The 15,701-nt window shown below is 45.3% G+C and overlaps 1 protein-coding gene across 6 annotated transcripts in view; it reads right to left on the bottom strand.

The window, feature by feature from the left end:
* AUTS2 (activator of transcription and developmental regulator AUTS2) overlaps nt 1–15,701 on the bottom strand; it is a 757,775-nt gene that overhangs the window by 593,088 nt on the left and 148,986 nt on the right. The gene's annotated exons all lie outside the window — the stretch shown is intronic.

The raw sequence follows: 15,701 nt of genomic DNA, 5'->3' as shown, positions 1-15,701 counted from the left end.
GCAAAGCGTCCCTGAGGGATTGGTAGGTACTGCATCTTTGTACCTCGGAGCACAGCCCAGCAAGCGGTGGCTCGTGTTTCATTTCTCCCCATCCTTTTTAAACAAGAAATAAGAAAATATTCTAAAAGAGGAAGCCTCATGTAAAGCTAAGGACCACTATTTATAAAGGAACAGTACGTTATCTGTGAACACAAGGCTAAGAAGTATTAGGAAGATTCAACTGTGTGCTTCTGGCTGAAGTCCTCTGCAGAATATGCACAAGATAATCCGAGTGTAACACCATTTAGGGAACATCACTCTCTTTGGTGCAACTGTAAGCAAAGATACCGTGGTGCAAAGTGCTCATGGGTCTTCTCCTAACTTGACAGAATTTCAATTCACAATTTTTCTCTGTACTTCACCAGAAACCTGGAAGAGAAAGACCAGACCTGCCCAGTATAAGAGCTCTCCCTCTGTTGGTACTTGTACTCCATCTGCCCCTTGTGGGTGCTGATCCAGCACGGCTGCCCTTGGGCTGTCACCACACAGCTGAAATGAACATTGGTGGAAAAACAGCATTTAATCTACCTGCAGAAGCCAGCAGTCAGGCAAAGGCCACAGATCTTGGTAAAAGGTCAAAAAAAAAATAAATAAAAGATTTATTAATTAGTGACTTCTCACTGAGTACAACCATAAGATTTTATAGACACTGACATACTAATATGCTAATGGACTAATTAAAAAAAAAAAAAAGAAAAAAAAAAAGATGAATTAAATTTTGAAAAAAGGAAGCCTAGGGGTTTAGCCCATGGAGTTAGAGGGGTTCTGCTTCCTTCTGCTTGTTTGCACGGACAGTGTCAGCAGGGGAAAATCACCTGCACAAGCCAAAACTCCAACATAAACGCTAACACACAGCTCATTTCTGCCAGCACCTTTCTGTAAGAAATACGAGCAGCTACTTATCGCTGGAGAACTTCCACAATTTTCGGATGGAGGTGAGGCTTCGGGTTGCACGTCTGCTCGAGGGGCAGCCCCTCCACCACCAGCAGCTCAGCGCCCAGCCAGGCAGCGCCGACCTCAGCCGCACGGGGAAGGAGCAAACACCTCGGAGTATCACTAATGGGTTTTCTTCTTTTCCTTCCTTTCCCAGAAGTGGATCATTAATTGCTTTCCTCCTTAGTGAATCCCAAATGGAATCACACATATCTGCTCAGTGGAAGTCTCTGCTTTTAGATTTTACCAGCCATGAAATTGCTGTGACTAACGTGCTCCCTTACTACAGGTTGATGTGTCAGCCCAGTGGAAAAGGATTCACTTTTGAGGCGGTACAAAACTTTATCATCCCTTTTGCCACACAGACTTAATAAAAGGGAAGTACCCAGTTAACATGCTTCCCAATACGCCTTCAGCCCACTCTAAAAGAAGAAAAAATGGCATTTTTAAGCCCTGCCACCTGCCAGTTCTTGCTCAGAAAACCATTTGCAGTTCTGGCAAAATATTTCACAGCCTTACAATCCCATCATGACTGTTCTTAAAGACTCACTTTCTAACCCAATATATCAGAAAGTGCCCAGCTTCCAAATTCAGTTTGCTATTCCTCTCTGACAGACTTACTAGGTTTTATTTCTCCCCTGTATTTAACTCCATGAAATGTGCAGTACTTTAAAGCACCATCACTATTATTAAATTTTAAGTATATGGTAACTAGAGTTGTATAAAAGATGGCTTTAAAGAATCCCTCCAAGACAAAGCACTACATCTTGGGCTGCCATCTGACAGCAGGAATCTCAACAATCAAGCACTTAGAATTTGGCTGTAATTTCACAAGAGCCACATATAAAACCTTGTCTCTTCTTGACATCTGTGTTTTTCGCCTCTTTCTCTTCCCCACTGAGTCATCCTGGTCTACTCCGTCTTTACAGGGGCTGTACATAGAATGACAGAACCTCAGAATGGTTTGGGTTGGCAGGAATCTAATTCTAACTAATTCCAACCCCTGCAATGGGCAATGACACCTCCCACCAGACCAGGTTGCTCAAAGCCCCATCCCACGTGGCCTCAAACACCTCCAGGGATGGGGCATCCACAGCATCTTTGCGCAACCTGTGCCATGGCCTCACCACCCTCATAGGAAAGACTTTCCTCCTTATATCTAATCTAAACCCACCCTCTTTTAGTTTAAAGCCATTTTTGCTCCTTGTCCTGTCACTGCACCTCCCGACAGAGAGTCCCTCCCCAGCCTTCCTGTAGCCCCCTTTAGGCACAGGAAGGTAGGTGAAAGACAGCACTGAAAATGTGCTATTTCAAGAAAATGTGGATCTATTGTATTTAGCACATAAGTCTCTCATTCATTCATGCCACAAATCCTATCAGTAAAAAACAGATAAAGGTATCAAAATGAACTTCTTATACAAGCACTGGATATTCAAGATACCAGAGACCCGAGCCATTACAGAGCATGTTTGGGGACGCTATGGAGCCCCATCAGGAGTGGTTACATTGCAGGGCAGAACAGCGTGGAACTACCAACACCCTTCTCACCACCTTTTGCTTTACTATATGCTACAGAAACTGTATTCATCTTGCTGCACCTGGTGCATCATCAGAAGCCACACATCCAGCTTAACGCAGTCAATTGGCCCTATATCCAAGTCTGATTTCAGAGATCACAGACGGATTCACCTGATGCACTAGGGATATATATATATATATAATATATATATATGTGTGTGTGTATGTATGTATATATATATATATATGTATATATATATATATATATATGTATATATATATATATATATACACACCCCTGTGACTTTCTGAAATTTAGATGACCCCACTTCGACCACCATCAGGTAACTTCAACATACACCAGCTCGCATCTTGAAGTCGAGCTTTTCAGGCAATGAACAACAAAGTTCCAACCTTCCAGGAGGCCAAAACCAAGAGGTCTCAGGTGCTCAACCCATGCACTGCCAGCAAGCCGGGCTCGTTAGCAAAACAGCCTGGGAAACAAGTGCTGAGATTTACTAAGAACATGATCTGTGTTTAGATTTCTCTCCTACAAAATGGTCTGCAGACTCAAGACACCAGGGGACCGCCATCCTGCGAGGCTCTGTCCATGCTGTGCTGGCTGCGTTCAGAGATGCTCCGCTCATCAGGCACGGCAGCACAGTGTAACAGCGGTCTGCTGGTTTGAAAGAGGCACCTCCTGTAAATGTCAGTGGTTTTTTAAAGGTTAAGTAAGCATCTTGAGAAAGGCCTCAGTGCTTGCGTGCTTCACCTCAGTGCAAGCTGAAAAAGGATTATTGAAAAAAAGCCTGCAAACACAAAAATCTATGAGGTTGATGCTGAACCACTGAAATTTTGTTCCTGGCATACAGTAGCAGACTACCGACAGCAGATTTACTATTGTTAATTATCAGAGCAAAGTACCAAAAAGACTGTTTTCTTTTGCCTAATTAATTACCTCATCTACAGCAGAATGTTCATTCATATGAATAATCATTTCTTAAAGCTATGGAAGCTTCTGTTTGAGTGTCCCTCTGAAACATTTGCCCCTAAGAGAAGAATTATTGATAACTGTGAGGACCCAGCGGCTTGGAGGAGCAAGCCTGGAAACAAGCCCTAAAACCCTATGGGAGCTCCGTGCTGCACCGTAAACTCTATTATTGATGCTACCTGAAGGGAAACGGGCTGGGAAAGCAAGCATCAGAAAAAAACACTGCCCAGGAAAGAGACATCCTGCTGCATGCTGCCTCTGGGTTCACAGTAGAAATACCACGGAGTCTTCTTCCTTCACCAATAAGAACTGAGATTTGGTGTTGCACACACAGCTTTTGGGGCAAGAAAGCCAGTTTTGGAGGGTGGAAGGATGCACCTTAATGAGCTCACCTCCTACCTTCTCCCATTCTCCAGGCAGCTCTGCATCCACCTCACCCCAAGGGTCATAAAAATAGGACAGAATGGATGCCAACTGCTGTTCTGTGAAAAGAGGAAGAGATTTGTTCTCTTCAAAGGGGACAGAAGACAAAAGAAGGAAAACGGAGTCAGAGAGAGTAAAAAAGGACTGGTACCAGTTGCCCCCACTTTATTTCCATGTTGTGGAGCAGCAGTGGGAACTGGGAAGTGAGGGGAGTGGAAGGAACTGAGGATAGAACCTGGCTGTGAGGAACACAGCAACAAAGAAAATGCAGAATGAGGAACAAAAGATGATGAGGGTACAAAATAAGCTGCAGAGAAGAATTCACCAAGGGAATAGAAAATAACAAAAGAGCAAGAGTGGAACGGAATCATGTGGGGGAGGCTGGAACAAGAATCACTGAAACAGCTCAGAGGTTTCGTGCCAAAAAAACTGAACCATAAATAGAAGGGAAAAAGAAGAAGGGTAAAACCACACAAAAAAGACCGAAGACAAATGAGAGATCAACTTTAAAGATCACCCTACAGAAAGCTTGCAAATGTTATAATAAGAGCATGAGGCAGGTTACCACCAAAATGTCAACATCTACTCAACGATGAGTCACAGAGTGCAGAAGTTTAGCCAGCACAGCCAGCCCTTCCAGGAGCACAGCACCTTTTAGTGGAAAAGGTTACTCTGTTTGGTCCCAGGATAATTTGATCGGAATACAATAATACTACATCTTCAACAACACCAGAAAAAACCTTCTTGAAAGGTCTTTGACTTTAATAGCAGGTGGCACTAGAGATGCTGCTGGACTGGAAAATGGCAAAACTTCACAGCAGTGCCTGCTCTGTCCAGCTCTAAAGGGGAGAAAGGCAGATTATGGCAGGGTTAGAACAGTGCCTGTTCTGGCTTTCTTTATTTAGGTCTGCAGAAACCACCACCAGACTGTCACGGAGATGGTGGGAAGGCAAACTGCAGCTCTGCCAAGTGAGAGAAGTGCCAACGTACATCCCGCACCTCTCCAGCTACAGCAACGCAGGTAGGCACTGCTGGCATGTGCCTGCCAACCAGGAAAACTGAAGAAAGGTGTCCACCCTGCTGACGCTGGAAACCCTGCTCAGCTTCAGCAAGAGCCATATTCAGCCCCATGCACCTGCCAGTCCCACGGGAGCCAAGCAGAAGCAGCCACGCAGCAGCGACCCTGCACTAGCCCACTCCTCGTTTCGTCTAACACCAGCAGCAAAATCAACAGCCCAAAGAGCAGTTCATGGAGCTCCTGCTTTTTTTTGAAAGAGAAACGTGAAGAGAAGAGCTCTGAGTACGAGCTGTATAACTGGGCAGCTGTGGGGAAAGGCAGCTTGCACGACCTGAACTGCAGGCAGACAATTGCAAAACCAATGCCAGGTATCACTGAAGATAAAAAAAAAAAAAAAAAAAAAAAAAAAGCATGTTTTTTGTGAGTTAAAGCACTCTTGTCCAGCCAGGCTTGCCCAGTGATCTGGAATGACTTCCCTTCATGCCTTCTCTCCCTCCTGCACCCATCCGAAAGGAAACCAGTCTCAGCCACGCAACTCCTCTGTGGACCAGAGTAGCAGCACGGCTTCTTCTGCAGCTCCTCAGCACTGAGGCGCACGCAGCCACCTAAAGCAGCACACCGTGCACAAACCTTCATTTGCATTGCAGTTATTTCTGAAACATTTTGTAACAATTTTTATCTGTCCTTGAAACGATGTCCAAGCAGATGCTGCGGTAGGCTCAGTGTGACCCTCAACAAAAGACGGAACTACGTGTGGATAAATCTGCTGTGCCATTTCTGCTGGTTGCTATTTCTAAGACAACAATAACGAGCCATTGATTTTTGAACAAAAATGTGCTGGTTTAATTTGAATGAGAGTAAAATCAAACTATTCAGTCAATTTTTTCAGAGGAGGGTCACATTCTTTGCATTAGTATAATATTTCGCAAATCCTCTAAAGTGCAGCAGCACACAAGGATGTGGTTTGTTTCCCTTTCAAACAGTCATCTGCAAGCAATTTCATTCAGTTAAATATCAGAATTAAATTTTAGCCATAGTACTGCTTCTGTGCAAAGGAAATGATGTTTTAAATAGGCATGCAGATGTCATCCTGCAGATTGGGGCTTAAATAACTAAAGGGGAGAGAGCTGTCTACACGGGCACTTATTCCTGAATTGGTATTCCCGACCAGCTCCCCGAGGAGACCCTTCTACTCCAAAATAAAAGTTCCTCATCCTTAACTAACTGAAACCACTTCAGAAACAGAACCAAGCTATTATGGCACAAAACTTTATTACTTCCAGACAAAGATGTGAAGATTAATAAGAAATATTCTCTTTTATATTCAAAGGATTTTTTTTAATCCCTACCAGCTTCTCTGTTTAGGCGAGCACAAAGTTGTGATAAGAAGTACCCTCAGCTCATTCCAATAGCTGGTGCCCAGACTGATGAACTCTTTTGGAAGGGAAGGCTTCTGTACTCTTTCTGTGCTTCTGGAGCAGCTGTTTAAAGACGAGGAGAGTACAAAAATTTTAAGATTTTGTTGGGAATATTCTTGCTTTTGTCCTAAGGCATAATGGTAACGTTTTGATATGTCCAAAAAAAAATAATTGCAGAAGCACAAACTCACTTTTTCATTTCAATTCTGTACCTGGCTTGAGGAAGAGGAGCTCTGCTTGTCACGGGGGAGTGTCTCTGAAGGAAAACGTCTTTCTGGGACGACACGTGTGTCCCATACCAGGGCTGTGCCACCAGGCACAAACTAGTTTGATTTCACCTGGAAAATGAAAAGCTCTGCATAGCTCTTCAATATTTCATTACTGAAAAGGGATCGTATCCAACTGAGAACTCTGTTTACCACTTGGCATGGTAAACAGATCATATCCCATGTTGATATTTGCTTTTATCACCTCTGTGCACGGGGCCTGGGCACTGGCAGCAGGCAGAGGCCACCCCCTCCATCCCAGCAGTTATCTTTCCAGATCCACTCAATTCCCAACAGTTAAGTGTTGGGACCTTTAAAACAGAAACAAACTCGGCAGTGTTCTGGGAGCCAAATACTGCTAAACTATGGGGGAATGCCAAGTAAAGAAATACATCCCACTCGATAATAAGCCCACAGGAGGCCACAGCAACTTACGTAACTATTTGCTACCGTGTGATTATTGCTGAATTATTGCTCAAAATGTCTAATAAAATTTGAGTAAAACCAGAACCATTCCCACCGTTGTTATCAAAAGACATGTCTGTATGTACATAATAACCCCCATCCCAGAGAACGAAAATGAGAGTATAAAATACAACTCGATTCTAATGAACCTCTTCATAAAGGAAGTATATTATTTATCATTTTGTTATTCTTACTTACTGACTTTTTTGAATAAAATATTTCAGTGTTATGGCTCTAACCTGTCTTTTAATCAGAACACTGAAAAACGAAGACTTTCTTACTTAAAAATCAAGCCAAAAAAACCTTGTGACAATGAGCAGAATTTCTGTGGCCCACTAATTCAAAACACTGCTTGGCTTTTAGACTGATCAAGTCAGCCTATGCTCAAGGCTAAATGTGCCATGTTTTTATGCCCTTTTATTATTATTTCTACAGGTACTTATATTAGAGCAACATGTGAATGAGCACTATTCTGTATTGCTGAACCAGGAGTGTGAATTCCCTAATTGCAGGTGATTTAAAAGGGAACAAAACACCAATGAAACTGCCATTTAATTCTGTGCTACAGCAACAACTTTATAACCTGGAGCACTCACAGCTTGCCACCAGAAAGGAGGAGGAAAAAAACAGGATTTAAGCCTATTTCACAGAAGACAAACTAAGGCATATAGAGAACAAGGGGCACATCTAGCGTCATATGGGTATTGGGAAAAGAGTCAGGAATTGAATTTAAGCGTGGATCCACTCTTAACTCCCAGGTTTTCTGGTCCATAGCCATTTTTCATCTTCCTGCAAGTCCCTGCCACCCCCAAACGCATTACTCACAGCAGTCCTGAATTCCAGTTTATTGATTAAAGTGATGGGCAGAGAGCTAGTATTAGTCTGTGCTCCTCCGCCAGCTCCGGCTCTGACCTCTGACGTGGGTGTTCATCTCGGCGCTCTGAAGTCCTCCGTTAAAGGTGCTCTGAACGATAACAGTTCAATTTTCATAGTCTGTTGAGCACCCACACTTCACATCAACTTCAAAAGAAGCTATGGGTGCTCTGTTTCTCTGAAAGTCAGGCCACGAGTTCAAAGTATAATGATCACTGCAAAACGGTACCATGCTAAGTGGAGTAGTAGCTGCTAAATGAGAGCTGTTACAGTTGACGAGGTCAATGTAATTTTACTGCTGTGCTGTTACACTGAGAACACTCACACTTAGATGCCTGCAGTATTTCCTAGGAGTTAAAAATGGATTTTACAGCCTTCCTTTACCTTGTCATTTTGGATCACAATTAGTGAACGAGCCTTCTCTCCTAAGGATGGGGGAGGTGGTGGCAGGAGGGAGACAACTCCTTGGTTTCATTACCTGTGCTTCATTAAAAATAAATAACCTATTTAGGGGAAAAAACAGGATCACGAAAAGTAAACATATCAGGATTTTCAACTAATGTTGATGCAGCACAAAACACAAGTCAAATATCTATCAGTGAACTTTTTAATGCTGTTTACAGGATTATTATTATTATCTGACACTTTGCCATTATTTGTTCCTTTTCTAAGGCAGGCTTTGCTTTTAGATGACAAAACTTTTTAATGTAAACGACACTGATCATGTACTAGCTTTCCAAAAACGTTTCGGAAAGCGTGTTGTCCGTGGCATTTAACCACCAGCCTGTCATACAGCTCTGAGCCCTCTAACCCCAGCACCTCTCCAGTGGACTTGACAGCAACAGCTTGCTTAAAAGTAGGGAAAAAGGGCATTTTTTTTGGTGACAGAAAGATGGCATTTTTACATTGATGGAAAGACTCATGATATTCAAATTGCTCAGCCAAACTACTACAATGTAATTATTGAAATTCAGATGGCTATCCTGTATTTAAACACAGATATACTCCAATGCAGCTACATGTAGATAGCTTTGATGGGCTAATTTGTCATAAAAAGTAGGATTATAAGGAAGAACCTCCAGGAGTGAAGTTGGCCGGTGCGATGCTTCAAGCACAACTTTGCTTTCAGTGCCTTCCAGCTCTATCGATTATCAGCTGGCCACGGACATGGGGCCAGCTCCTACATCTCCACCTAAGCTACTCAGCTAATGCGATGCTCCAAGAAATTTCTCTGAGCATTTCTCAGTGACATTCAGGCTTAATGTCAAGCTAATTAACACCAACTAAAATAACTGCTGCTTCTAAGAGAAGCAGCCTGCGGAATACCCTCATCACCAATTCCGAAGCCGTATGAATGGGTTACAGGGACAGTCGTCATCAAAATCTACTCTTAGGCTTCTTGAGAGCTGGTGGGAATTTTGAATTGAAGTCAATATGCCAAACTCATGTCACTCGTAATGGGGCTGGGAATCTTGCCAGAGAATGTTCCACACTACATTAAACAGTTTCTTAGTTCCAGCTCTCAGTTTAAACGAAAAAAGCCTCCAACACCAGAAGACGTCCTTCCTGCATTCAACATTTGGTAGACACTGACCCCAAAGCTTCACGAAATTCAGAGCATTAACCACCTTTTCTGGAAACTCAGCAAGCAATGTTTTGTTTTAGGTTTTGGGCCAAGATTCAGCTATTTCAACAAAACTGTCCTATCTGTGCTCAAAGCTGAGGAATAGAAACCAACCCCATCCAGCAGAGCCAATTCCACTCAGTCACATCTGCGATGTTTCAGGACAAGTTTTCTCACTAAGTCTTAATACAACAGAAGGAAGGACCTTAAATATCTAAACGAAATACTCCAGCCATAGCAGAGATCTCCCTATTAGAATGAGTACAGCCAAGTTCCCGGGGGAAGGAGCAAGCACCATGCACAGAATATAGTTGTCTACACCAGCTGACAGAAGTTCAGATACAGCCAGTCGAGTGCAGCCGGTTATGATTCAGTTGTATAATAGCATTTGCACTGACAGACAAGACAATCTTTCTTACAACTGTCTGTAGCTTTTTGGCTTGAAGAATCTTGATGCTCTTATAAATTGAAATTTCCCATCACATTCAAAATGTCTATATATTTTTACAGGACACAAGGCATTTGTATGGCATCTGTTACAAAATATATATTTCTGCAGCCTCGAAAATGCATTTCAAGTCTTCATACATTAAGTTTGATTTATTCAGGCTCATGGAAAAACGATTCCCAGCAATCTGTCTCAAACAGAGGACGCACAGCACTATGAAGAACCGGGGTGCCAGAGACCGGGTTCTGCTTCTGCCCTTCAGCGATGGGACAAAGAGGAAAGTTTCCTTAACCTGAAATTAATACAAACTGAAAGCACCACAACCTGAACTAACTCCACAAATGCAATTCCAGGCCCATTTACCTGACGTTATTAATCCATAAAGCACCGATCATCAGTCAGTTACCTGGGTTTATTGCAGTTGTCAGAGCACATCCCTGCGCACAGGGACATTGCTCTTTTCAACACAGCAGTGGAGTTGTTCCTCACAGACACTATTTTCTGAACCCCCCCAACCGCCAGGGTAGGCGTGTGCTCACACACCCAGCACCGGGGGGTTACACGTGTGCTGTGGCAGTTCTTTATTCAGCTGCATTGCTGCCACTGTACACGGAGAAACAGGCCCCCATGTTCAGGGATGTAACAGGACCACCAAAGCCCCAAAGCCTTGCAGCCTGACGCTCCTTGCGGCCTCCAGCGCCAGCACGGCCCTGCCAGAGCTGGAGCCTCCACAGTGAGCCTTGAAGCCCAGACAGGGCCATAGGCGGCTGGGCCCTGGTCAGCACAAGCCAGAGGCAGGGGAAACAGCCATGTGAGGAGCCAGTGGGGGGGGAACATCAATGTGAGGAGGCAAGCTTGGTGAGGGGACCAGCTACGTGAGGAGCCGGGCCAGCTTTGGGGGTACAGCTATGTGAGGAGCCGAGCCTGGTGATGGTGGCACAAAGACACAAGCGTGGCACCAGGTGGATTCCCCACCTCAGCACAGCCTCCTTCAGCAACCAGACAGTCCCAGGGAGGGCAAAAGCAGGTGCTGAGCCCCTGCTACCACTGTTTCTACCTCCGTCCATACACCACACACAGATCCTTTATAGCTCCCTTACGAGCACCCAGGAGCTGTTGATTAGAGCTTCTGTGGCTCTGGTGGGCTTTGCTTCTGGTTCCCTCATGCCCTCCGTGCCTCCCTAGGGGCACAAAACAAATGGGTCCAACTCCACACAAACACAGGCACGTGGTGGTCCTGCTGTAGGACCACGCGACGCCGTTCAAACAAGCTTACACTGCTGGGTGCTCGATCCTATATGTGGAAAGTCATTTCAGCACATCCAGTGTCCCTGCTCCACTCGATATACAACGGCAGGAAAAGGCAAACAACAACCTGCACACTCCATATGAGAGGAACAACCTCGCCGTGACACCAGTTTGGAAGAGATTCACCAGACTGTCTCAGCAGCAGCTCTTTACAGGAGGGGGACAAGAGCCAGCGGAGGCTGCCTTTTGTTAGCAGCTCAAGTGGGCAGGCACTCCAGGATAAGTACAGAATAATGCAAAAAAGCGAAGCTGCTGGTGAGGCAGCAGAACGAAGCAGCCTCAGCACAGCCCCTGCCTTTACCATGGCACACATGGGCAGGAGGCACAAAGGTACAGGGCAGAAGGGCACCAGGGGCATGAGGCTTGCTGCTCGAGCCGCGCACCATGCTTCGCCTGCTGCTGGCCCACTGAACCGATTTCGTCCAGAAACTGCACTTTGGGCTCGTCTCCTCCGAAACCACAGCCCACACTCGTTTGGTTTTTAAATAGAAAACACCAGTCCATGGAAGTATGAAATACAGTCATTTTAATTCACCCTTTTAAATTTGTGGCAGAGCTCGTAACGCGTGTCTGGCTAACATCAGCACAGCAGCCAAACCACGTGGGGAGCCTGCGCTGGGAGGGTGACCCACTGCGGCACAGCCTTACCGAGCCGATGCGTTTTGCAGAGGGAAATGGAATGCATTTGTATTACCACCAGTGTTTAACTGAGACGGTATATTTGACTACAACCTGCTGTAAAACCTTTCTAAGTTTTGGACTTGTAACATATTGCAACCTGCATCCAGTGGGCTTTGGCACAACAGTGCTGTTTGCCATACAACGGAGCGAAGGCTGCATCGGCTCACCAGGACGTGCACACTGCAAGTCACGTTACAAGAGCAAGCCCTCAGCCCGGCTTCAGGAAAGCAGTTGTAGATTTAATGATGCAGAGCCAAGCTGCTCAGTGAAAAGAAAACAAACCTCTGCTAGGAGATTCGCGCTGTACCACTGAAGTATGCAGGACTTCAGCCATCAGCTTCAGCAGGGAAACTGAGATGGCCTCTCACGAAGTACTACATAAGAAATCTTTCCCTTTTCAAATAAATTGTCTTTTAATAAATAGCAATTTTCTTCAAGCTGGAGGCTTGATTTCAAAAGGTCTCAACAACAAGCATTCTTAACATTCACCTTCTTCAGTCCAACATAAATGTGTACTTAACTGAGTTACTGGTTTGGGCTTGACTTTAATTTTTGAGTAACCTCAGCACATTTATTCTTTAAATAGAAATAATCAAAAAAGAGATGACCACATTGTGGATTTAAGTGACCACTGGATGAATCATTCAGACTGGGATCTGCCAAGCAGTATCACCTTCCCCAATACCTATGCCTGGGAGTTGGCAAAAACAAGTCATTTTCTTATAGCAAGGCTTATTTCTCCAAATCAGCTCTCAAATGTATTATGAAGTGCAACTTGGCATGGAAACCACCCTCAGAAACCAAAGAGATTCTTCTAAGAGACCACAGGACATAAACAAAAGCATTACCAACAGTCCCCAAGGAGCAGTATCTACGTCAGTCAGTGCAATTATTTCTCCTTTAAAATATTAATAAAGATAAGGCTGCATAGATTAGTGATGATGTCCTTAGATCATGCACACTTACCAGTGTGCAGATTATGACAGCAAAGTCAACACTGACCTAAAGAAATGCGTCCGGCACAGCCCTGTCTCAGCACCTTTACACTGGGAAAGGACGTGCTGAAACTGGTCCAGTTAAACCTACAGCTCTCCTCCAGATGTGTGCCAGCACAGGGAGGACACTTGCCTGAACTCCAGGCCCAGGCAATGTCTTGGTGAGACTGCCCTTCTTTGCCACATTTCATGCCATGAAATGTGGGTGTTGCTGAAAGCCAGAAAATCATTCAGAAAACACTCATAACCCATGTAGCATTTTTGTAGCAATATTTGGCAAACCCAAGGCCATTTTTGGCCTGGTTATATGAATTACCACACAGCTGCAGTGAGAGATAGGAGAAACAACCACCACGTACAACAAAAACCAGATATAAGGAGCATGGCCAATCTCTGCCCTAGAACATACAGAAATCCCATGTTTTTAGGAGGATTTGGGGATGGGAGCAATTTCAATGAATTCAGACAGGTTTCAAGCCCCAGACAGCACTTGTTTTTGCAGCACTAGCTGCAGCACTAACAGCCGAGCTGAATTTTGCATAATGAATTTTGAGACCTTCCACAATGCTGCACGAGGGGACGCAGCAAAGGGCTGCAGCACAGCGGGTAGCTGTGACTGCATGACGGATGGCCTTTTGGTGGACGTGTGCTTATGAAAAGCCTCAAAGCCATGGGAAGAGGCTTCTCTTGGTCTGATCCTTCCAACTCAGCTAGTTACCAGCAGCGATCTTCCTAAAACAATCACACGCGTCCGCATTACCTCGACCTGCGGGTATAGGCACTTGGTTCTGATCACAACCTATAAAGAAAAGTGAAACGAGTAATTCATTTTGACTGACACATCTGCAACACCAGATGTATAATCAGCTCGGAGCCCATTCCAGGCAGTCCTGAAGTCTGAAAAAAGCCCAGCCAGGCAAGGGGATCAGGCTGGCATGGTGCATGGCTGGTCCAAGCACAACACGAGCCTCTTATAACTGCCTGCTAAGGAAATTACTTCTTCAGCTCAGCTCTTCAAGGACTGTGTTGTAGGTCCCAGGATCAAATGCTGCTGACAACCCATGAGAGAAACCATTACCCAAGCAAAATGAAACGCAACAACCGCTGCTCTGGAGGATACACACACAGCCCTGCTGGAGCAGGGAGCTGACACACTGCAATGACTTGAGTCTCCTCGCAGGTGCCTTCCTGCCACCCCAGCTGTGTATAAAGGGAGCGAAGAGGACAGCCAGCAAGGAACAGGGACTTGTGTGCAATTCTGGTGCTCTACAAAAAAAAAAAAAAGGCAGCAAGAGGGAGAGGGAGCAAGAGAACAAACATTTAATTCCCTTGTAAAACAGATGACTGCATTGTAATTTACTAGCAGCTGCTGGCAACAAACACCACGCTCTCATATTCCTATTAACCAAGCTGCAGCTGATTTATTAAAGGCTCAGATACATCAAAACAAATGACTGTAACATCATTTATATTACTATTTACAGCTCTTTAATAGGGTTACACGAAGGGGCAATGCAGCACAAACTGGAATCTGGTTACAAGGCTGTCAGGCAGCAGCAGAGCATCTCTCCATTGCACCAGGCTCCGGCGCTGAACAACCCTGCAGCATTTCCAACAATTACCCGCGAGCCTGTGAGGCACAGGTGTGCTGGAAATAGGTGCTAAGGCAGGCAGATCTTTCCAAATTGCCCAAGTACTCAGTCTGCTGCTAGCCGATACAATGCTGATTAAAAAAAAATAAAAAAAAAAAAAAAAAATTAATTAATTAATTTAAAATAGCGACAACAGAAGAGCCAACCCTCCGCCCAGCAGCAGGACTTGCTGGAGGATAGCTGCACCAGCAAGGAACCAACATCGTGGCCCCTCTGCAGACCACGCCGTCCCTGCAGCTGCTGCTGAAGCTCCTGGGCCACACAAGGGATTCCCAAACGCTTGGCTCAGGCATCACCGCTGCCAGCAGGGAAGGATGCGGCCATTCCAGAAGGGAAGAGAGGCCCAGCAGCATCTCCTGGCTCCAAGCAGGGCTGGGCATAGTGACACTATCCAGCCCGGCCCGGCCTCCCTCAGAAGAAGGCTGAGAGCAGCTCGGGGCTGGGCAGAAGTCAATAGGTTCGATCTCCCACCTCCTTGGGGCAGTGCAGCCCGCTGAGCTGTCTGTTTGCTGTACCCGAGAGCAGGGGCACAGCTGCAGCTGGAGTCCCAGCTCCAGGCCACCAATGTCCAACCCCAAACTCCTGGGGCTGAGAAGTGAGTGCATTAGAAACAGCCGCTGGGTGCAAGGCAGAAACTGTTCACCCTGACTTAACTGATCTACAGGATCCTCTCTGCACAGATGGATTTTGATCAAAATAAAATGAAAAGCCACCTGGATTCCCCAAGCACTCAAGTGGGACCTGCAGCAGGAGTTCAGTGGGACCCGAACCGCTGCCACCCCCGAGGAAACAACCCAACGTCACCAGCCGTGGCCGCTCCATCTGCCAGGACGAGCAGTGCCAACAGCACTGATACTCCGAGCAGGGACAGGCTATCTCATCTGAAGGCTCTTTTATAACCGGGGCGACATACTTAAAAGGATTTTTAAATTAAAAGGGAGCTCTCTATTAAGAACATAAACCCCTTATCAGAGGTGTCGATGAAGGCAAATGGCTGGCTCCTTTGCTGTACAGATTTCACAAGGAATTCCCAGCCCACCCCACGAATT

This window comes from Anas platyrhynchos, chromosome 20 (assembly GCF_047663525.1).
Source record: "Anas platyrhynchos isolate ZD024472 breed Pekin duck chromosome 20, IASCAAS_PekinDuck_T2T, whole genome shotgun sequence".
In the NCBI taxonomy this organism is placed as follows: Eukaryota; Metazoa; Chordata; class Aves; order Anseriformes; family Anatidae; genus Anas; species Anas platyrhynchos.
The sequence above is the reverse complement of the archived record's forward strand: the minus strand, read 5'-3'. Positions and strand labels throughout refer to the sequence as shown.